Source organism: Schistocerca gregaria, chromosome 10 (genome assembly GCF_023897955.1).
Source record: "Schistocerca gregaria isolate iqSchGreg1 chromosome 10, iqSchGreg1.2, whole genome shotgun sequence".
Lineage (NCBI taxonomy): Eukaryota > Metazoa > Arthropoda > Insecta > Orthoptera > Acrididae > Schistocerca > Schistocerca gregaria.
The window spans coordinates 67,919,872-67,945,529 of NC_064929.1; positions in this window are offsets into that span (position 1 = coordinate 67,919,872).

Sequence of the window (25,658 nt, forward strand, 5' to 3'; positions counted from 1 at the left end):
GGGATTTCATGCGACGGAGGATGGATGCACGTATCCTCGCTAACGGAGGACATTTTAAACATTTCCTGTAACAAAGTGTTTGAAGTCACGCTGGTACGTTCTGTTGCTGTGTGTTTCCATTCCATGATAATTTTATTTGAAGAGAAGTAGTAAAATGAGCTCTAACATGGAAAGTAAGCGTTTCCGGACACATGTCCACATAACATTTTCTTTTTTTGTGTGTGAGTAATGTTTCCTGAAAGTATGGCCGTACCTTTTTGTAACATCCTGTATAGTGTGCGGCTGGAGCTCAGCATCAGTTCACCGCCGACAATCATCAGACGAACGTTGGCCGAAGAAGCCGAGACAGGAGCCAATAGGCAGTTGGCAACAAGTGGCCACGAAAGCCTTAACAAAATTGCATTGTCATGTCTCCAAAACTGTTGATTTGGTGCATTTTTGAGATCGTGTGTGTTTTTCATCAACGTCCCCCCTTAAGACAGCATTAGTGAGCAAGAAACACTGAGCGTCTGGGGTTCGCAAAACAGCTCATCGGAGATGACGGACGTAATCTGGCACTTGGCAACGTGAGGGATGTTGATGGAGGCAGGGCCGTCCGTGGTGGCCGAGCGGTTCTAGGCGCTACAGTCGGGAACCGCGCGACCGCTACGGTCGCAGGTTCCAATCCTTCCTCGGGCATGGATGTGTGTGATGTCCTTAGGTTAGTTAGGTTTAAGTAGTTCTAAGTTATGGGGACTGATGACCTTAGAAGTTGAGTCCCATAGTGGTCAGAGCCATTTGAACCATTTGGTGGACACAGGCGGAGGAGACGGTAAGTCGTATGGCGGGTGGTCTTCCAGACACTGGACAAGACTGACAGCGGCAGCCTTTGTTCAGGGAAGGAGATCCGGCCGTGATTGTCGGCACAGACTGAGGCCATTGTCGGTCCGGAGGCGACCTGGACAGCCGCAGGGATGCTGGCCTGGGACTACGGTAACGACCTGACCCCAACAGGGCCATAATGGGGACACAGCCACAGGGCGTGGAATGGCGCTGGCGCACCGACGCGGTTTTTGTGTCGTTCCGAGCTGGAGGAGGAGGAAGGAGAACAAAGGAGGGGCCCAAGAAAGGACGCGTGCCGGCCGTGTTTGCAGATGCTAATGGGCCCACCCAGGTCCCAGGGGGTCCGGCTGGTCTGCGAGGCGGCGGCCGGATGGACGCCTCGGAAGGCCGGCGCGGCCACCCGAGAACTCCGTGGCAGGGTACAGCACCGGACAAGGGAACAGCCGCCTCTCTGAGGTACAGCCGCGGAAAATAGTGGAGCTGCCCCACCTCAGCCGTCTGGCAAATCAACTCAAACTGCCTCAGTTGGGATTTTATTAAGGTTGTAGACTTACAGAAAGCTTTCGGCAATGTTGACTGGAAAAATTCTGAAGGTGGCAGGGGTAAAATACAGGGAGCCCAGACAGAGGCATACCGACAATCCTCCTTGAAACAAACAATACAAGACTGGAATAGTAGGGAAAACCGATAGAAGTACTCAAGGTACCCTCCGCCACACACCGTCAGGTAGCATGCGGAGTATGGATGTAGATGTTAATGTAGATGTAGAGCGAAAGGCTATTTATAATCTATACAGAAACAAGATGGGCGTTATGAGAGTCGAGGGGTAGGAAAGGGAAACAGTAGTCGGGAAGGGAGTGAGACAGGGTTGTAGCCTCTCCCCGATGTTATTCAATCTGTATATTGAGCAAGCAGTAAAGGAAACAAAAGAAAAATTTCGAGCAGGAATTAAAATCCATGGAGAAGAAATAAAAACTATTGAGGTTCGCCGATGACATTGTAATTCTGTCAGAGGCAGCAAAGGACTTGGAAGAGCAGTTGAATGGAATGGACAGTCTCTTGAAAGGAGGATATATAAGATGAACATCAACAAAAGCAAAACGAGGGTAATGGAATGTAGTCGAATTAAGTCGTGTGATGCTGAGGCAATTAGATTAGGAAATGAGACACTTAAAGTACTAAAGGAGTTTTGCTATCTGGGGAGCAAAATAACTGATGATGGTCGAAGTAGAGAGGATATAAAATGTAGACTGGCAATGGCAAGGAAAACATTTCTGAAGAAGACAAATTTCTTAATATCAAGTACAGATTTAATTGTCAAGAAGTCGTTTATGAAAATATTTCTATGGAGTGTGACCATGTATGGAAGTGAATCGTAAACGATAAATAGTTTGGACAAGAAGAGAATAGAAGTTTTAAAATGCGGTGCTGCAGAAGAATGCTGAAGATTAGATGGGTAGATCACATAACTAACGAGGAGGTATTGAATAGGATTGGGGAGAAGACAAGTTTGTGGCACAACTTGACTACAAGAAGGGATCGGTTGGTAGGACATGTTCTGAGGCATCAAGGGATCACCAATTTAGCACTGGAGGGCAGCGTGGAGGGTAAAAATCGTAGAGGGAGACCAAGAGATGAGTACACTAAGCAGATTCAGAAGGGTGTAGGTTGCAGTAGGTACTGGGAGATGAAGAATCTTGCACAGGACAGAGTAGCATGGAGAGCTGCATCAAACCAGTCTCAGGACTGAAGACCACAACAACAAGAAGATTGGCCGATACGGCGAGGTCGGACTAAATAGATCATTTCAAATTTCTGGGCCCCAGGGGGTAATAAATATTTTATTACACGTAATACACTAAAGCGCCAAAGAATAGCTGGCCGTACTGGCCGAGCAGTTCTAGGCGCTTCAGTCCGGAACAGCGCCACTGCTACTGTCGCAGGTTCGAATCCTGCCTCGGGCATGGATGTGTGTGATCTCCTTAGGTTAGTTAGGTCTAAGTAGTTTTAAGCTCTAGGGGACTGATGACCTCAGATGTTATGTCCCATAGTGCTCAGAGCCATTTGAACCAGTGAGGTTGTTTGCATTTTATCCATCATCAGATATCGAGGTGCGATTGCTGCACGTAGGTATGGCATTCCACATACAACTCGAAATGTCGTATCCACGTGCACCAGGCGCTCCTGGATATCTGATGATGGATAAAACTGTAAACGTGTCATGTCGGCAATAAAGTCGTTCCTTGCCTGATTGTTTGACTGTTACGATTACGACCCAGTGAGCCTGACTGAAAAACTACTGATTACTATAATAATGGTCGCCTGCCTACTGCATGGCTTTGTCACACTCACAGGCGTATTTTTGAAATTAAAGCATTCTCGAAAATCTTGGAATCTCTGAGACCGATGTTGTGCCTGCATCAGTGTTGGTAACATGCACAAATAGTCAAGATTTCCAGACTGGATGAAGTGGAAGGCGAGAAACTTATTCGTTTGAAGGTAAAGCTGCTATACGAATAACAAAATAAAGGGCAAAGCTATCCATAACATTAAAAATAATACCAAACTGTACAATCAATCAGGAATATACAAACTTAACTGCAACTCGTGTCGAAAAACATACATAGGCCAAACAAGGAGAAACTTCAGCATACGTTTTCGAGAACACATGGATGCTCTCCGTTTAAAAAACATAAAAATCCACATTTGCCCAACATGTAGCAGAACAGCAACATCAAGTAACAGACATATCCCATATCCTGCAAATTCTCCACCTAGCCAACAAAGGAAAATGAATGAACTTCTCAGAAGAAATCGAAATTAATACACATAAACATGCATCCCCTTCTGACATACGTAACGACCAAACAGTTACCAAACCGAATATTTTTGAAATACTTCCACACTGTACTTATCAAACCACTTACTGAGCACAATCAAGAAAAACCATAATCTAATATAAACCCAACAAATGCATGTAATAATATACAACATAAAAACCTTAATTCTATCTTTGTTATGTTGTAAATGTATAAATTACTGCTTTGTATAAATTTGTTATGTTAGTTTATTATGTGACTGCTACGGTCGCAGGTTCAAATCCTGCCTCGGGCATGGATGTGTCTGATGTCCTTAGGTTAGTTAGGTTTAAGTAATTCTAAGTTCTAGGGGGCTAATGACCACAGCAGTTGAGTCCCATAGTGCTCAGAGCCATTTGTTAGTTTATTATCTTCAATACTGCCTAAGTAACCAAAAAAAATTGTATACATCGTACTTAGAATCCCTCTATCACCCAAGTCAATGTTTAGTAAACAGTAGCTTAGCTATAACCTCAAAACTTTCGTGAAATGTAACTCTGTCCATAGATAAACTGCTTGTATGTGAACAAAACTGTCAGTCGACAACATGGCGGATAACGCAGTGCACCTGTGTAAAGTACGTGACAAAAAGTGTTTGTGCTGTTACAAAAAAGAAGAAAAGCCAAGAAAAAAACGAGAGGAGAATGTAAGTAAAATTAACAGCTGATAGTGCGTAACTTTGAACTCGCGAAATTGAAGTAAATGATTGGAATCGTTGCTTTTGCACAGGCCAGCTGCAGCATCCGAACTGCCGTCGATATTGTGTTTAATATTTTTTTTGTGTTTTTTGTGGAATATAAAATTTAAAAAACTCTCTCGCAGCGGCCTAATTTAGCTTCACTGATGAGGATAGTAAAAACATGCGTATGTTAAGGGAATTTTCATTCACAAAGCAGACTTATGACATTCACACAGTTCAATACTGTTCTGTCCTGATTAAATTGAGCTTAACTTAAATTCCATAAGGCAGTGAAGCAATTTCGAAGTCTCGGTGCGACGAAAATTGTCAGTCGATCTCCTGGAAACATTTGTATTAATTATTAACTTTTGGTGATCACATGGGGAAGACCGGAGATCTGCTGGTAATACCTCATCAAGATGGCGATTAGCTCCTACATTCATATACATCCTCCTCCTTTCACGGCTAATCGGCAAAATTTGAATCATTCTTTTCATAAGAGAAAACATTGATATCAGAGAAGCTATTCCATGGAATAAATGGACGCTCCAAGGAATAATAGGGCTTGAAACTACTTTGCATTGATAATCGGTAAGATAAGAAGAGATATTTCGAGATACGTACTGAGTTATATATAATTTATAAAATTTCTGAAAATATCGTGGAGAGACCGCTGCAAAAGACATTACATGTACCACTGTAGAAACTGAAGATACATGTAATTTGACAGCTGAAGATGGGTGCAAACCCGATAGGCATATTGGCGTAAATAGAAACGCATTAAAAAGTGGCTAGTCGCTGTATTTCTATAGTAAAGTATCGTAATAAGTATCTATATACGCAGTTACGTTTCTACGGATTCCTCAATGCCCGAATCCATTTGTGTCACATTCATTTCTGACAAAGCCCTGCGTACAGGCTCCGATAATTATGGACGAAATCGCTAACGATGAGTAGGCGTAACCTTCTTGTTAGGGCCCAAAATAGAGGTGCTTTCGCGTATTCTGTGGAGGCGCAGTGGAGGAGAAAGGATTTCGAGGAAGGCGGGGTGTGGCGTCCTTGAAGCTGTTTACTGCGGCGGTCTTCGCAGAACGGCGACTTCCTGTCCGCAGTGCAGAGAGAGACACAGCACACAAACAGCGCAACCTGCTGCAGCAGGAAGCGAGGCCCGAGGTCGGGGTCGGGTTTCTCCGGAGTGTGTGTCGGTTGAACAGTAGAAGGCTGCCAGGGTGGGCCCCACTGGAGACGGCGCTGTCCGTGCTCCTGTAAGACGGGACCTGCCGGCTCTGTGGCGGTCGGCGCTGCACCACGTGACCAGCAACAGGTGCAGGCGGGCTGCCTGCAGGCAGGCGCGCAGCCCAAGGGACCAGTCACGTACTCCAGTCTGTCGATACTTGCACAGTAGCATTCCAATCCACCAGGATACCAGAGTCCAACAATAAGTAATGCCCCACATTTTCTTAAAAACGCCATTAATATACATTGACAAACGTCCTTGTTTATTTCCAGAATGAGGTTTTCACTCTGCAGCGGAGTGTGTGGTGATATGAAACTTCCTGGCAGATTAAAACTGTGTGCCGGACCGAGACTCAAACTTGGGACCTCTCCCTTTCCCGGGCAAGTGCTCTACCATCTGGGCTACCCAAGCACGGCTCACGCCCCCTCCTCACAGCTTCAATTCTGCCAGTACCTCGTCTCCAACCTTCCAAACTTTACAGAAGCTCTCCTGCAAACCTTGCAGAACTAGCACTCCTGAAAGAAAGGATATTGGGGAGACATGGCTTGGCCACAGCCTAGGGGATGGTTCCAGCTTGGAACGCAGGAGACGAATAAGAAGTAAAGCTGTGAGGACGGGGCGTGAGTCGTGCTTGGGTGGCTCAGTTGGTAGAGCACTTGCCCGCGAAAGGCAAAGGTCCCGAGTTCGAGTCTCGGTCCGGCACACGGTTTAAATCTGCCAGAAAGTTGTTTGTGCTTCACATTTGATGTTTCTTCTCTGCTGCGGTGAAGTTTCGAACCGCCAGGTGACAGAGCCGTAGTACAGTGTCAAAACGGCGCCTACATACGACTCACGTCACAAGCAACGTGCTGTTATTGAATTCTTGTGTGGAGGAAAAGAAACCACGGCGAACATCCATAAACGATAGTGCGCAGTGTATGGCGATGCTGCAGTTGATAGGAGTACAGTTGGGCGATGGGTACAGAAAGTCACAGCCTCAGAATATGTAGAAACAGAGCTCCACGATCAGCCACGCTCGGAACGTCCTGTCACAGCCACTGCTCCAGACATGCTGAATCGTGCGGATGGTTCAAATGGCTCTGCGCACTATAGGACTTAACTTCTAAGGTCATCAGTCCTCTATAACTTAGAACTACTTAAACCTAACTAACCTAAGGACATCACACGCATCCATGCCCGAGGCAGGATTCGAACCTGCGACCGTAGCGGTCGCGCGGTTCCAGACTGTAGCGCCTAGAACCGCTCGGCCACCCCGGTCGGCTCGTGCGGATGCCTTTATTCCTGACGACCGGCGCGTCACAACTCGACAGTTAGCTCTACAGTTGTCGATCAGCACGGGAAGTGCGTCTGCAATGATAGAGACTCTCCGATATTCTAAGAGCTGCTCACAGCGGACCACAAGATTCAAAGAAATGCCGTTCCATCTGAATTGTTGGAGCGTTTTGGGATCGACGGAGAGGCCTTTCTGTTACGGATCTTTAGGGCGGACGAAAGCTGGGTGCGCCCCTTTTGTGCAGTCGCGGTATTTACGCCGATTCTCGCGCACATGTCAACACGTGCGCGAGAATCGGCATAAATACCGCGACTGCACCTGGGCTCTTCAGTAGTTGTGTACTCACCTGATGATGGCCGGACGTCTCTGGGCCGAAATATCGTGGCAGAATGTCGACGGGATCCGGCTGCATACCCGGAAATTATTAGAAGAACAAATACGCCGGGAAAATTTCAGAAGTCACATTTCTCTCTTTGCTTATTCTGATCATCACTAAACTGACACACAATATTTTTATCGCAACGCAATCTGAATTTCAATAATCCCTACAAAAGAATGGCCCTGTCTAACAATAACCTATACCTTCCATAAATCACTTACTTCACAAAAATCTTCGTTACACTGCCAGCTGAATAAAAGATTCAAACTACTGAAGGCACTAACTACTGATAGGCATAGTTAGCAAATGAAAGATTTTGATAGAGAACAAACAATGTATTTACCTTAATAATGTTCAAAAGTCATATGTATATCAGTTCATGACATCCAGTCTTACAAATTTACTCTTTCTGATGGACACACGTCCAGATCGTCCGCTGTCAAAACTCCTCCATCTCTCTCCACATCCATCACTGCTAGCGGCTCACCTTCAACTGCACAACGCTACGCGCTGTTCACATCCAGCTGTCCAACACTACAATAGCAAATTCCAACAATGCAAACCAGCCACAGACTGCATACAGCACAGCCAGTGATTCTCATACAGAGCGCTACTTACAAGGTTTAATATTAAGGGACGCAGAACCTGTAAAATTACTTACAGAATAGGTCTATAGGCTATTTTTAATACCGTCAGAAACTTCATCCGCCTCTAGGGGCGAACGGTAGATCTGTTATACATCTGTCACATAAAAACAGCATTTCTTTTATCTCCTGCCAGCCATCTAAAATTTTGTATACAGTTTTTTTTTTTAATTTCATTATTCCTTTAATTTTTGACGCAACGTATGTAGACCAAAGTTCCAGTTATTACTATTCATATCCGTCTCATTCAGCGGACACGTGACAGTGGAACGGACATTGCTCTTCTTTTGTTTTTGCACTGTTATTCACGTCGGACGAATATGGTTCACCTCCATACATGGACTCCCAATCAAACGTTATCTACAAAACCTCCTCTACACATCAACGAGTCTGTCAGCGTAATTTCTGAGCCCACTTTAGGGTTATAATTTTACTTGCACTGAAGTTATACTTCCATTCGCACTAATAAAACCCCATGTCATTCCAAGCACATGTGTCATTTTTCACCTCTCTATCTACATTATTCAGTGGTTTATTAAGTTTTCAAATTTATGCTGACTTTTTGATCACCCTGTACCTGAATGGGCTTTCCCACGTCTTATACAAAATACACAGCCGTTTCGCACTGTTTATACAAGCCAGCAGCTTACAGTAAACAGAAGAAATCACTTTCTTTGATCAAACATAATGTGAGCCATTAGATGTGATACTATACATTTGCCAAATTTCCCATATTATACTACGACAAATTTATTTGCCAAACCAGTTTCGTCAAAGAAATTTGGAACTATGATGCAGGCCTTATAAATCTTACTGTGAGTCACTTCTGCTACGTAAGATCATCTGACAAACAAAAAAAGGTTCAAATGGCTGTGAGCACTATGGGACTTAACTTCTGAGGTCATCAGTCCCCTAGAACTTAGAACTACTTAAACCTATCTAACCTAAGGACATCACACACATCCATTCCCGAGGCAGGATTCGAACTTGCGATCGTAGCGGTCGCGCGGTTCCAAACTGTAGCGCCTAGAAGCGCTCGGCCACGCCGGCCGGCTCTGACAAACATTTCCCGTAAGAATTTCATCCACTTGCTGAAAGGAAACTGCCTGTGATTTCGGGTTCGCTGCATGGCAGGTGGAGAAGTAGCCCGACAACTTGTGGGACACACTGTGGTTTTCGAGTAAATCTCCTAACATCCTCGGGAATAGTTGCCCAACCGTTGCGTCCCTTTTGCCTGCGATGGGACTTTATTACCGCTGCGACGGTTAACAAACGCGGTAAAAAAGGGCGGTCGCGCGGTATTTAGTTTAGTGTGCTCGTAAAGCGGGTGGCAGGGTAAAAGCACGAACGGATCGGTCGCAGCTCGCGCGTCGCTTTAGATACGGCCCGGGGGCACCGGGCAGGCAGGCAGAGGCAGGAATAACAGACGGCGAGATAGTACACAGCAGATAAGGGCCGGGTTAGTGGGTCATAGGTAAACTCCGGAGCGCCGGCCGCCGGCTGTAAAAGCTGCGAGCAGGCAGGGGGAGGGAAGGGCACGGTGGCCACTAAAATTAATGCGTTCCTCCCCCGCCAGCCCCCGTCGCTCCTAACCCACAAAAAAAGGCAGAGGCGGCCAGAAAGGGTGGCCACCGGAAGTGCAGTCCAACCACGCTCTCCCCATTCTAACTCTCGCCTCGCCTCCACTACCCTTATTTTTTTCCCCTCTTTGTTCCGTCGCTAAGCCAGGAACTGACCTCGATTTGGAAAGAGACTCTCGCCCAACTAGAGCCTAATTTGTGACGAAATCTCTCTCACGAGTACGCGGACTTGTAACAGCAAAATTTAGTTCATGACTAGGCACTAACTCTCCTACACGACTACTCCGCAATTTACACTTTAAGTACCTGGCACAGGGTCCATCGAAACGACTTCACAGTACTTCTCTACCGTTCCACCGTCGAACAGCGCGCGGGAGAAACAAACAGTTAAATTTTTCCGGTCCAGATGGCACACCAGACAGGTTCCTTTCAGATGAGAGGCGCCCACATACCTTGCTCATACTGTGCCATCAAGCAGTCAGGCCTGAAAGATGAGTGGTCTGTCAAGCGAGTGGATTTATTCTTATTTCTTGAGTAAGATCAGTAACTGATTATGAGCTCTAGTACTCACAATTAAGTTACAAATTATTATCCTGTTTGAATATTACGCAACGGAAAACGCACATCTGACTAATAGTAATTTACACAACTCTGACTGTTCACTACGCACTGGCAATATCACATTTTCTTTCTTACCCAACGGCTTTGGTCAACACGTGGCCGTCGCACTGAATATGAATGGCGCACACATTATAAATTCTGGATATCATGACTACACACTATTCGAAGAACAATAACACCAATATTTTTCTTTTCACTATCTTTCTTATTCAGATAAATTTTATTATGGTTCAAAGATAACCTAAACACACCATTACATTTTCTACAACAATTAACTCTGCCCAGTGGGCATGGCTTTACATTGGTGATTCTCTACCTTATGGTCTCGTAATTATCTAACGCTACAGTGCACTTTCTGGATAGGATGGTGGATCTTTAGCTGTATCTCACACTTCGGCTCTCACACCCAACACGAAAATTTCCTCCAGACAGAACATGCATAACCCACTGCCTCTGAACCTATCTTGCTACTCTCCCATGCAAACCACACATAATTAAATTACGTGAAATACATCACACTGGCAACACAGAATACAATCACAAAGAATAGTCACAACGTTATAATAACATCACTTTCAGCTTCCCCACTTCAATTAGTCTTCATCCCAGTTTCACACGACACTGTCCCACTTCGTAACTTTTCTTTTCTACAACGAACTCTGGAGGATATATGCACATCTTCCTGTGCAATGCAAGCCAAGTGGCGTTGCTGGATAGACGGCTGACTCACCTTGCTTCACTCTCAGAGTATTACAGTTTGAATCACGCGTCACACGGAAACATAACACACAAAGTAATATTAAGAACACATTTATCACACATGCGAGTCCTCAACTGATACCATGCACGAGTACTTCTCTTTATCGTTTGTCTCACGCACAGATTGAGACTCACACAGTACTCAACACGTGGAAGTACTCTAATTTCAAGTCCTGCACACGCCATTTCTTAAATATTTCCAACTTATAGCACACACGCCAGCAATTGAGCTTAAGTTTAGCACTCGGAAGTATTTCAACTTAGTACTAGCACTCACAAGTGTTTCAAACTTATTGCTACACGTGGTTTCATTGTGACCGTTGGTCACTTCCGAAGATTACTACAATCCCCTTAATATTACCTCCCTACATTTAATTCTCCCCACAAAAGTTCCTGAAATAGAGAAATTATTATTCCAAGCTACTCGTAAGTATTTAACATCCATACCATTCTCTCCACTCTTTTGTCTTTACGGAGCACACCTAAGACAGGTCTTACCAACACAAGATCCAGCGCCAGAGTGCTGAAACATGGCCGTTCTTCAGGTCCTCTCGCACCTCTGCCGAAGTGGGGGAGCACCTTGCTACAGCATTGGTTAGCCACATTTCAGGTGCTCAAACATCAGGTAAATTTCATCTCTTTGGTTCCACCAAAAGGTGACCAAACGACCGTCTCAAAGATGATCATATATTGCACATTCACTATCTGCAATTAGCAGACGACCACACATTCATTCATTTCATATATCTCACCAAACTAGATGTAGGGATTTATTTTTTGGAAGTGCACGTCATCAATTAAATAAATAAATTCTCCTTCTTTCCTACACTGGTATCCGGCTTCAGTGTATTATGTGAAATTGAGTTGTTATTACAAAAATATGTTATTCTGACACGAATAACGAAGAATGTTGTACCTGTTTTCAATGTCGGGCGGTACTGTACTCTTTCACAGAGTATGCAGACACAATAGCGCCTTTCTTAGCAATCATATACAACCGCTCACTTGACGAAAGGTCTGTTCCTAAAGACTGGAAAGTAGCACAGGTCACACCAATATTCAAGAAAGGGAATAGGAGTAACCCTTTGCATTGCAGACCCATACCATTGTCCTCAATTTGCAGTAGGATTTTGGAGGAGACGCGGGTAACCCATTCAATTACAGGCCCATATCACTGACCTGAATTTGAAGTAGGAGTTTGGAGGAGACGCGGGTAACCCATTCAATTACAGGCCCATATCACTGACCTGAATTTGCAGTAGGATTTTGGAGGAGACGCGGGTAACCCATTCAATTACAGGCCCATATCACTGACCTGAATTTGAAGTAGGATTTTGGAGGAGACGCGGGTAACCCATTCAATTACAGGCCCATATCACTGACCTGAATTTGCAGTAGGATTTTGGAGGAGACCCGGGTAACCCATTCAATTACAGGCCCATATCACTGACCTGAATTTGCAGTAGGATTTTGGAGGAGACGCGGGTAACCCATTCAATTACAGGCCCATATCACTGACCTGAATTTGAAGTAGGATTTTGGAGGAGACGCGGGTAACCCATTCAATTACAGGCCCATATCACTGACCTGAATTTGCAGTAGGATTTTGGAGGAGACCCGGGTAACCCATTCAATTACAGGCCCATATCACTGACCTGAATTTGCAGTAGGATTTTGGAGGAGACGCGGGTAACCCATTCAATTACAGGCCCATATCACTGACCTGAATTTGAAGTAGGATTTTGGAGGAGACGCGGGTAACCCATTCAATTACAGGCCCATATCACTGACCTGAATTTGCAGTAGGATTTTGGAGGAGACGCGGGTAACCCATTCAATTACAGGCCCATATCACTGACCTGAATTTGAAGTAGGATTTTGGAGGAGACGCGGGTAACCCATTCAATTACAGGCCCATATCACTGACCTGAATTTGCAGTAGGATTTTGGAGGAGACGCGGGTAACCCATTCAATTACAGGCCCATATCACTGACCTGAATTTGAAGTAGGATTTTGGAGGAGACGCGGGTAACCCATTCAATTACAGGCCCATATCACTGACCTGAATTTGCAGTAGGATTTTGGAGGAGACCCGGGTAACCCATTCAATTACAGGCCCATATCACTGACCTGAATTTGCAGTAGGATTTTGGAGGAGACGCGGGTAACCCATTCAATTACAGGCCCATATCACTGACCTGAATTTGAAGTAGGATTTTGGAGGAGACCCGGGTAACCCATTCAATTACAGGCCCATATCACTGACCTGAATTTGCAGTAGGATTTTGGAGGAGACCCGGGTAACCCATTCAATTACAGGCCCATATCACTGACCTGAATTTGCAGTAGGATTTTGGAGGAGACGCGGGTAACCCATTCAATTACAGGCCCATATCACTGACCTGAATTTGCAGTAGGATTTTGGAGGAGACGCGGGTAACCCATTCAATTACAGGCCCATATCACTGACCTGAATTTGAAGTAGGATTTTGGAGGAGACGCGGGTAACCCATTCAATTACAGGCCCATATCACTGACCTGAATTTGCAGTAGGATTTTGGAGGAGACCCGGGTAACCCATTCAATTACAGGCCCATATCACTGACCTGAATTTGAAGTAGGATTTTGGAGGAGACGCGGGTAACCCATTCAATTACAGGCCCATATCACTGACCTGAATTTGCAGTAGGATTTTGGAGGAGACCCGGGTAACCCATTCAATTACAGGCCCATATCACTGACCTGAATTTGCAGTAGGATTTTGGAGGAGACGCGGGTAACCCATTCAATTACAGGCCCATATCACTGACCTGAATTTGCAGTAGGATTTTGGAGGAGACCCGGGTAACCCATTCAATTACAGGCCCATATCACTGACCTGAATTTGCAGTAGGATTTTGGAGGAGACGCGGGTAACCCATTCAATTACAGGCCCATATCACTGACCTGAATTTGAAGTAGGATTTTGGAGGAGACGCGGGTAACCCATTCAATTACAGGCCCATATCACTGACCTGAATTTGCAGTAGGATTTTGGAGGAGACGCGGGTAACCCATTCAATTACAGGCCCATATCACTGACCTGAATTTGAAGTAGGATTTTGGAGGAGACGCGGGTAACCCATTCAATTACAGGCCCATATCACTGACCTGAATTTGCAGTAGGATTTTGGAGGAGACGCGGGTAACCCATTCAATTACAGGCCCATATCACTGACCTGAATTTGAAGTAGGATTTTGGAGGAGACGCGGGTAACCCATTCAATTACAGGCCCATATCACTGACCTGAATTTGCAGTAGGATTTTGGAGGAGACCCGGGTAACCCATTCAATTACAGGCCCATATCACTGACCTGAATTTGCAGTAGGATTTTGGAGGAGACGCGGGTAACCCATTCAATTACAGGCCCATATCACTGACCTGAATTTGAAGTAGGATTTTGGAGGAGACCCGGGTAACCCATTCAATTACAGGCCCATATCACTGACCTGAATTTGCAGTAGGATTTTGGAGGAGACCCGGGTAACCCATTCAATTACAGGCCCATATCACTGACCTGAATTTGCAGTAGGATTTTGGAGGAGACGCGGGTAACCCATTCAATTACAGGCCCATATCACTGACCTGAATTTGCAGTAGGATTTTGGAGGAGACGCGGGTAACCCATTCAATTACAGGCCCATATCACTGACCTGAATTTGAAGTAGGATTTTGGAGGAGACGCGGGTAACCCATTCAATTACAGGCCCATATCACTGACCTGAATTTGCAGTAGGATTTTGGAGGAGACCCGGGTAACCCATTCAATTACAGGCCCATATCACTGACCTGAATTTGAAGTAGGATTTTGGAGGAGACGCGGGTAACCCATTCAATTACAGGCCCATATCACTGACCTGAATTTGCAGTAGGATTTTGGAGGAGACGCGGGTAACCCATTCAATTACAGGCCCATATCACTGACCTGAATTTGCAGTAGGATTTTGGAGGAGACCCGGGTAACCCATTCAATTACAGGCCCATATCACTGATCTGAATTTGAAGTAGGATTTTGGAGGAGACGCGGGTAACCCATTCAATTACAGGCCCATATCACTGACCTGAATTTGCAGTAGGATTTTGGAGGAGACGCGGGTAACCCATTCAATTACAGGCCCATATCACTGATCTGAATTTGCAGTAGGATTTTGGAGGAGACGCGGGTAACCCATTCAATTACAGGCCCATATCACTGACCTGAATTTGCAGTAGGATTTTGGAGGAGACGCGGGTAACCCATTCAATTACAGGCCCATATCACTGACCTGAATTTGCAGTAGGATTTTGGAGGAGACCCGGGTAACCCATTCAATTACAGGCCCATATCACTGACCTGAATTTGCAGTAGGATTTTGGAGGAGACGCGGGTAACCCATTCAATTACAGGCCCATATCACTGACCTGAATTTGCAGTAGGATTTTGGAGGAGACGCGGGTAACCCATTCAATTACAGGCCCATATCACTGACCTGAATTTGCAGTAGGATTTTGGAGGAGACGCGGGTAACCCATTCAATTACAGGCCCATATCACTGACCTGAATTTGCAGTAGGATTTTGGAGGAGACCCGGGTAACCCATTCAATTACAGGCCCATATCACTGACCTGAATTTGCAGTAGGATTTTGGAGCATATACTGTATTCGAACATTATGAAACACTATGAAGAAAATGAGTTATTGATACATAACCAACACGGATTCAGAAAATATCGTTCTTGTGCAACACAGCTAGCTCTTTATTCCCATGAAGTAATGAGTGCTGTCGACAAGGGATCTCAGATCGTTTCCATATTCATAGACTTCCAGAAGGCTTTTGTCACCGTCCCTCACAAGCGACTATTAATCACATTGCGTGCGTATGGTGTGTAGTCTCAGTTGTGTGACTGGATTCCTCTCAGAGAGGTCACAGTTCATAGTGATAGTCTGTCGATAAATCATTGAGCAGAACAGAAGTGATATCTGACGTTCCTCAAGGTAGTGTCATAGGCCCTACGCTGTTCCTGATTTACATAAATGATCTGGGTGATAATCGAAGTAGCCCCTTAGATTGTTTGCAGATGACGTTGTAATTTACCATCTAGTAGAATCATCAGACGATCAATTCCAATTACAGAACGATCTAGTGAGAATTTCTGTACGGTGCGAAAAGTGGCAATCGGCACTAAACAAAGAAAAGTGCGAAGTCATCCACATGGGTACTAAAATAAATCCGATAAATTTTGGGTATACTATAAATTGCACGAATCTAAAGGCTGTCAATTCGACTAAATACCTATGAATTAAAATTACGAGCAACTTAAATTGGAAACATCACATAGATAATATTGTAGGGAAGGAGAAACCAAGACTGCACTTTGTTGGCAGAACACTTAGAAGATGCGACAAACCCTCTAAGGACACAGACTACATTACACTTGTTCGTCCTCTGCTGGAATACTGCTGCGCGGTGTGGGATCTTTACCAGGTAGGATTGACGAAGGACGTCGAAAAAGTGCAAGGAAGGGCAGCTCGTTTCGTGTTATCGCAAAATAGGGGTGAGAGTGTCACTGATATGATACGCGAGTTGGGGTGGCAGTCACTGAAACAAAGGCGGTTTTCTTTGCGGCGAGATCTAGTTACGAAATTTCAGTCACCAACTTTTTCTTCCGAATGAGTAAATATTTTGTTGACACCCACCTTTGTAGGGAGAAATGATCATCATAATAAAATGAGAGAAGTCAAAGCTCGATTTGAAAGATTTAGGGGGTCCTTTTTCCCAAGCGCCATTCGAGAGTGGAATGGTGGAGTAGCAGTATGAAAATGGTTCGATGAACCCTCTGCCAGGCACTTAAGTTTGAATTGCAGAGTAACCATGTAAGTAGAGCTCTCATTTCCCGTTCTTTAGTACGATGATTATTGCCTACGTCGGAGGCTGACAATGATATATTTTCAAATTCGGAGGAGAAAGTTGGTGACTGGAATTTCGAGAAAAGATAACGCCGCAACGAAAACCACATTTGTTTTAATGACTGCCACCGCAACTCACGTATGACACCTTGTCAACTATTTTGCGACCATTCATAACGAGCTGGTCTTCTTTGAACTTTTTCAATGCTCTCCGTCAATCCTGCCTCAAGCGCATCCCACACCGCACAGCAAGACTCCAGAATAGGGCGAAAAAGCGTGGTGTAAGCAGTCTCTTTAGCAGACCTGTTGCATCTTCTACGCGTCCTACGACTAAAACGTTTTGTTTGCTCCGCTTTCTCCACAATATTATGGATGCGATTGTTCCAATTTAAGTTCTTCGTAATTTTAATCGCTAGGTAATTAGTTGAATTTACAGCCTTTAGATTTGAGTGGTTCATCGTGTAACCGAAATTTAACGGACTCCTATTACTAAGCACGTGGGTGACATACTTTTTATTGTTTAGAGCCAAGTACGACTTTTCGCACCATGCAGATATCTGTGTCAAAATGGTTTTGGAATTGTTTTTGATTTTCTGATGACTTTGCTACACGGTAAACGACAGCATTCTCTGAAAACAATTTAAGATGGCAGCTAACATCGTCCCCTAAATTATGTAGGCTATTTAGATTACGAATAGCAAAGGGTCTGAAACATTTCCTTCAGGAACGGCAGACATCACTTCTTTTATAATCGATGACTTTCCGTCAGTTATTGCCAACTGTGACCTTTCTGACACGAAATCACGAATCGAGTAGGAAAACTGAGATGATACTCTATAGGCACGCAATCTGATTAGACGTCGGTGTGAAAAGCCTTCTCAAAATCTAGAACTGTGGAATCAATCCGAGATCCCCTGCCTATAGCAGTCATGATTTCGGGTGAATTAAGAGATAGTTGTGTTTGACAAGAATGATATTTTCTGAATTCGTGCTGAGTATTTGTCAGTACATTGTTTTATTCGAGGTGACTCATAATGTTCGAACAAAGTATACTCGTATCTTTCTGCAAATCTGCGTTAGTGACATGGGTCTGTAGCTCATGGGATTACTCCTGTTTCTTTTCTTGAGTATTGGTGTGACCTACGCAACTTTCCAGGCTTTAAGGTAGCTATCTTTCGTCGAGCGAATGGTTGTATACGATTTCTATGGGGCTATTGTTATCAAAAAATGGTTCAAATGGCTCTTAGCACTATGGGACTTAACTTCTGAGGTCATCAGTCCCCTAGAACATAGAACTACTTAAACCTAACTAACCTAAGGACAGCACACACATCCATGCCCGAGGCAGGATTTGAACCTGCGACCGTACCGGTCGTGCGGTTCCAGACTGTAGCGCCTAGAACCGTTCGGCCACCCCGGCCGGCGCTATTATTATCAGCACACTCTGAAAGGAACGTATGTGATACACAATATGGAGAGGCGGCCTTGCCTTTACTGAGTGGTTTAAGCTGTTTCACTACACCGAGGGTATCCATTTCTAAATTACTCCTGTTAGCTGCAGTTTTTAATTCAAATTATGGAATAACTCTGCTTTAGTAGCACCGTAATCAACTACATCATTACTGATATCGCGCAGTAAAGGTATTCACTGTGTATTGCCGCTGGTCTACTTCACATACGACCAGAATCTATTTGAATTTTTTGCCAGATTTCGAGACAGTTTTCTTGTAGGAACTACTGAAAATACCTCCGATGGAAATCCATGATAAATTTCGAGCTTGTGTAAAACACAACCCATCAAAAGGATTTTGCCACCTTTTAAGTCTATCATACTTTTTTTCGTTGCTTTTATGACCTGTTTTTTGTACGACTGGTCATCTGTTCCGTCTCTTATTAGTTTACTAGCTGACAAGGCCGGCATTTCCTGTGTATTTAGTTTGCCAATTTGAACTATGGCCAAGAGGCTTACCTTCATTTCGTTCATTATTAGCTTATATGTACTACCACAATAGACTAAGTGAGATCATGTTGGACGATTTCCGAACGCTAGGGCACCAGCTTGCCGTGTCTACAACGCGTGTTTGTAAACGTCTCTATGGAAACGCCTCTTCATAGCTCTATAATCGGCTCTTGTATTCGCCTCCTCGAAGTTGAACGTTGTCGAAAGCGCTGCCAGGTGTCAGGAGATTTTCTTAAGGTGACTCGACTGCAGGAGTGTCTTAGTACTAGAGAAAAAATGTACTAAAACTTCAAGCATGGTGCGGCATTTCCGTGCGTATCTCAGTGTTTATGACGTCATATCTTCTGAACTATGATAGTTAGGTGACGTTTTTTGCCCGACAGTAAGGGGTATTTGTACCAAGTTCTGTTGAAGTCGGACCAGTGGCTTAGGAGGACATGTGGAACATACACACAACAATTTTTAAAATACGTATGGATTTTGAAGGAATCTTTCAACTGCTGTCGATACTATTTCTTTGATTCTAAGCCAATTGTGTTAGTTTGGAAAGAACAGGGATTGTCCCTTAGGAATGTGTGTTAGATAAAGGGAGTGCTTATCATAACAGTCTAACTGTGCTTGAAAGAAATTGTGAATTATCAGGAATTTTGAGCTAAAATACCAATAAATTAAACTAAAATTCCTAGCATGGAGGCCAAATAAAATTACGGTAAACTTCGTAAGATTTGCAGACGGTTTTTTATTGGTTCCAGAAAACCTAACAGGAGCACGTACTCAAATCTCTGGAAGGAATTCAGAATTATGAAGAAACAAAATTCGGGGGAAATTTAAAAAGCAGACCGTAATACGAGGGTTGGAACTTTAATAGCGGTAACTATTTATTTACATCTCGTATAAAATAGACACGTGTTTCAAAGTTTTACTGGCCTTCAAAGTAGTCACCAGCTTTGTGTATAACCCGTTGCCAGAGATGTGGAAGTCATAGGATCCTCTTAGCAGAGCCAGTTCGAGCGGCGCGGTCTATTGCCCGACGAATTTGTAGCAGTTCTGAAGCGAATGCCATGAAGTGTTTCCTGCAGTTTAGAAATCTAGTTGAACTCACGAGGGCTTTAAGTGAGGGTAGTGTAGTAGGTGGTACAGCACTTGGCAGCCCCAGCAGTCAAACAAATCAGTAACAGCTTGCCCTGTACGTGCTTGAGCACTGTCCTGCAAAATGATGGTCAGGTCCTGCAGAAAGTGCCATCACTTCTGTCTCTATGCTGTTCATTTTTGGAACACAACCTACGACCAGCTTAGAAGTGGTGACAGTTTCTCCAGGACCTGACCATCATTTTGGAGGACAACGCTCAAGCTCGTACAGTCCAAGCTGTTGCTGATTTGTTTGACGAATAGGGCTGCTAAGTGCTGTACCACCTACTGCACTCCCATGAGTTAAGCCCTCCTAAGTTCAACTCGATTTCTATACTCAAGGAAAGACTTCGCGGCATTCGCTTCAGAACTGTTACAAATTCGTCGGGCAACAGACCGCGCCGTTCGAACTGTCAACGCAACTGGCACTGCTAAGAGTATCCTACGACTTTCATATCGCTGGCAATGGGTTATGCACAGTACTGGTGACTACTTTAGAGGACCGTAAAACTTTGAAACACGTACCTATTTTATACGTGCTGTGAATAAATAGCTGCCACTATTAAAGTTCCATCCCTCTTAACAAGCAGAAAGCACTGCGGTAAGCCATTCTGCGCATGCGCGACTTATCGAATGCGTATTACGCATTCGCTAATTGACGGAAGTTTAGAACTGCTCTCTATTCTGGCGCGCGGACAAGGTGTCTGCTAATTTTCGTAGTTTCACCCTTTCTACCGCCAGATGGCTGTCGCGCTACACCAGTACCTTTCTCGGTGGATCGTCGTGTAACACCCACTTCAGAAATTGTGCTCCGTGAACAGCCCATCCTACGTCACATGTGCTTCTTCTCTCTGTCTACCCACTGACTGTCGCCGACTGCCATCCCGTGTGGTCAACAAGCTGCTCCAAGGAACTGCAGTCAAAGAACCGACAGGAGACTTAAGCGCCACCCGGCGACTAGACAGAGGCGGAAAGCGCCTTAGGCAAGGATATGATAACACAAAACCAGCCAACACGACTGGTCTTCATTTACCTAGTGCACTGTACAGTAGCAGTCCTCATGAGTCCAACTCGACTTCTAAACTCAAGGAAACAGTTCACGGCATTCGCTTCAGAACTGCTACATAAGAGTATCCTACGACTTCCACATCGCTGGCAACGGGTTATACACAATGCTGGTGACTAACTTCAAGGTCAGTAAAGATTTGAAAGACATGTCTATTTTGTACGAGCTGCAAATAAGTAGTTGCCACTATTAAAGTTCCAACTCACGTACAAGGCTATTCGTTAGTACATCTGTGGTTTCAAAAGCTGAGCGCTCCAAATCCAGTAGACGCGCACGAAGCAGACCCATGTCAGTGGACAGGACATCTCTCCAAGTTTAGAACTGTAATATGCGCGGTGTCACTACGGGGATAGGCGTGACAGGACATTTAGACAAATCACTGCCTCCGCATCGCTGTATCGAATTAGGTGGCGCCTGCAGACCGGCAACCGAATGAACAGACTTCCAAAGCGGGCTGCCACAGCGCCTTCCCAGGCAATCTGCGTCAGCTATTCCGAGGCATTAAAGGCACAAGTTGGCGTTTGCCACATCACAGACTATCTCCGTATTGACCAGCTATACAATCCGCCCCCGGTAGCTGAGTGGTCAGCGCGACAGAATGTCAATCCTAACAGCCCAGGTTCGATTCCCGGCTGCGTCGGAGATTTTCTGCGGTCAGGGACTGGGTTTGTGTTGTCCTAATCATCATCATCGTTTCATACCCATCGATGTACAAGTCGCCGGTGTGGCATCAAATCGATAAATGGTTGAAATGGCTCTGAGCTCTATGGGACTTAACACCTGAGGTCATCAGTACCCTAAACTTAGAACTGCTTAACCTAACTTAACCAAGGACATCACACACACCCATGCCCGAGGGAGGATTTGAACCTGCGGCCGTAGCAGCCGCGGGGTCCACATCAGGTGCTTCGTATATTTTTATTTTTGGCCAGCGTAACATATACATATTCACATTTGCTTACTTCGAAAGAAATTTATCGTACTTTCCCTTTATAATGAAAATAACAACAAAGCTTCTGCTTTTCCTCTCTATTTTCAACTGTTGGAAGCATCTAATGAATTTATAGTCTTTGTGAAATCCACAATTGGTTCTTTAGTGCTTCGACAATTTCCTACGTATCACATTTCTTGGCATTCGCAGTCTTCCCTATGGACCTCTTCGATCCCGGCTGATCATCTATCAGCAACATTGTGTTCTGACCACTCCACTGACGTAACTTATGTTAACAAAACAGATACAGAAATGTACAGTGGGGGAACTTATGTGGTGGTAGTGCCGAAGTGCAGGCCATGCGAACTTTCTTTCGCGGTTCCCTAGAAGACCGACTACTTGCGTAACGCTACCGATAGCAAGTGAATATGAGCCAAACACGACCGAATGCATTTTGCTCAGGCTCATATTCAGTTTACACGAGAGAGGATTGCCGTTTGTTGAGGCTCACGCACGGCCGTTCGCTCCGGCGTAAACGTACCTTCTGCGTTTCTTTACGGCAGTTGTAGCGCGCTTGCGAGAAACGGCACTTTCGCCCGAGACGAGCGAAGCGATCTCTTCAGTTTACGGACAGACTATTTCCTTCTTGTATCTTGTTCTTTGTGCGAAAATACATATGTGCGACACCTGGCGCGTCGAAACACAACACTTCTAACAACTGCTCCACTTGGGTGCCTAACCTGCAAATACACAGCAACAGGTGATGAGATAGTGCAGGATCTTCCGCGCACCTAACCCTACCTTTTCTCGCCTGTCGCTACTGAAGGAGTAAGTCTGACACCTCCAGGTTGGCAGCCAATAAGAGACGCGGCCGCCAAGGCGCAGGTGCGAGCCGGCCAATGACGCGGCGGCACCTGTCACCTGTCGGCGGCATGCCCCGCCCCCTGGAGGCCCTCGCCCGGCAGGTGAGGGCCGGCCAATAGCGCGCCGCCTCACCTGTGTCGGCCCGCGAGACCACGCCCCCCGGCGCCGCTACAGGTGGAGCCCAGGTGAGCGCCGGCCAATGGCGGGCGGCGCCGGGTCCGCGGATCAATACGGCCACCACCTGCCGCCCGGCGCCGCCGCCCACGTGTGTGTGTGCGGCGCCGGGTCTGCTCGGGTCGGCGGCTCCGTCTTAAAGCTACCCCGCCCAGCACACACGACACGACAGCGCGGAGGCCGAATACTAGGTACCTCTAGCAAATATCATATTTGTTCTGTACTGCACCAGGACGATGTGTAAACTGTGGAAATCTTACTTAAAATGCGAACATTTTCGGTTAGGCTTTAGCGTGACAGTTCTTGACATCGAATGAATCGACCAGTATACAGTTACTGTCACTGTTTATCTTGACGGCGTGTTTCAAACGTTTCAACCTCCATCATCAGGTGGATGTACATTTGTGCCTAGGACATATGTCTGTGTTGCGTTACGATTTTTGGAGGAACTTGTGACACTGTCTCTCCAATGATCACATGGTGCTTTCGCTGTAGTAACACATGACATGTATACTGTGTATTATATGACAGTACATATATACTGCAGGCCTGTATAATTTGATAGTATACATGTGTAACGACAGTGAAAGGAGCCTGTGACCACTGTTGACACTGCCACAAGTTCCTCCAAATATCGTAACACAGGAGACACATAGGTCACACTAGCAAATGTGAATCTACCTGATGATGGACGTTTAAACCTTTGAAACAAGTCGTGGAGTTAAATAAACAGTGACGGATAACAGTGAACTTGTTATTTCATTTAACTGGAAGTCTTATGTAGCAGGCTGACCGATCAACCATCAACGAAACCACCTCGAGGGAAAAAATATATATATCCGGCGGCTGTGCTCACGGGAAGCATATTTCACCAGCCTTTGTGTGGTTTGTTACGCCGGTAGCTCTAATTTGTTAGTTGACGGAACACGGTGTTTTTGATGTTGCTCAGCAACAATCATACAATAATTTTTTAATGAAAACTAAGCCACTTGACTGTATTGTTTATTTAACTGCGACCCAGGTTTCAGCCTTTTATGTCGTTTTCAAGTGATTGAGTTTATGTCATTAAGATTTACACATCTGGCATTTCGTGGGGAGCGAATATTTTTCTTAATTTATGGTCAGTTTTGTGTTTGACGTCCTGCAATATATGGTACTGACATAAATTCAGTAATTTGGAAATGGCATAAAGAGGCCGAAACCTGTGTCGTAATTAAATAAACAAGACTGCAGTCAAATGGCAGTGTTTTCATCTAAAGATTTACGAATACGGTGTATTGAGCGAAAGGTTTCCAAGTGATTTGGTGAAATAGAAGTATGCTACTCGCAAAAAGAGTATTCATGTATGACTGATAAGTGCGTAATGAATTAGAGCGTGCAGTAGAAAGACAGTTTGTAGAATAATTTCCTAACGTTAGAGTTCCTAATCGGGGTACGATTTATAGATTGAGAAATAAATTTCGCGTAACGACTGTGTTCTAGACAGGAAACATAGACAATTACATACAGTATTCACTCTTGATAACACTGAGCAAGCTTTGGAAAGGTCTCGTGGAAAATCAGTCGGCATCTTTCTAGGCACACGGGAATTTCCTATGGCTCTGTTCGAACGGCTACAAACTTACTCACGTTACAGCCCTACAAAATAACTGCACACTAAAAATTTAAACCGGATGACCCTACTAAAAGGTTGCGATATTGCGAATGGATTTTGGATAGCGTGCATGAAGAAGAAATGTAGCCTCACCGAACTTTCTTTCCGGACGGGTTATGATTCCACCCAAGTGGATACGTTAAGTCACAAAACCAACGTTACTGCAGTTCTGAAAATCCTAACATAATAGTAGGCCTATATTGTGCATCCTTGCGTCACCAAAACATAGACGTGTGGTACGCTATTAGCACTAAGAGAATAATAGGCTCTAGTTTCTTCAATAAAGCAGTTAACAGCGAGAGATATACCGAAAGAATTTTGCGCTCAGTTGACTCCGCGCCGTCTTAGGCGCCTTGCCGCGGTTCTCGCAGCTGCCCCCGTCGGAGGTTCGAGTCCTCCCTGGTGTGTGTGTGTGTGTGTGTGTGTGTGTGTGTGTGTGTGTGTGTGTGTTTGTGTGTGTGTGTTTGTGTGTGTGTGTGTGTGTGTGTGTGTGTGTGTTTGGTCCCATAAGAACTTACCGCAGATTTACCGGCCGCTGTGACCGATCGGTTAAAGACGCTTCAATCTGGAGCCGCGCGACTGCTACGGTCGCAGGTTCGAATCCTGCCTCGGGCATGGATGTGTGTGATGCCCTTAGCTTAGTTAGGTCTAAGCAGTTCTAAGTCTACGGGACTGATGACCTCAGATGCTAAGTTCTATAGTGCTTAGAGCCATTTGAAGCATACCGCAGATTTCCAAAGAACGCGCTTTCGCGACCGGGTCTCTTCGACAACTCATACGGCCACGGGTTACAGGGAATTAGTGATCTGTTCCAACATATTGTCCTCCTTGTTCCTCCGCCTCCCCCCCCCCCCCCCCGATTTAATGCCCTGGATTTTTTACCTCTGGGGAGCGTAAAAAGAGAACGTGTACTAACCAAACCCACATACTTTGGATAAAACTAGTAATCGTCAAGAAATTGCAGCCACTTCTAACAGGGAACTGCGGAGTGAACTGAGCAATTCCGTAAGCAGGTGTCAGAAGTGCTTGAACAGCGACGGGAGGCAGTTGCAGCATCTCCTCGCTTAATATACGTGAGCAATTAACTTTTAAGTTTTTAC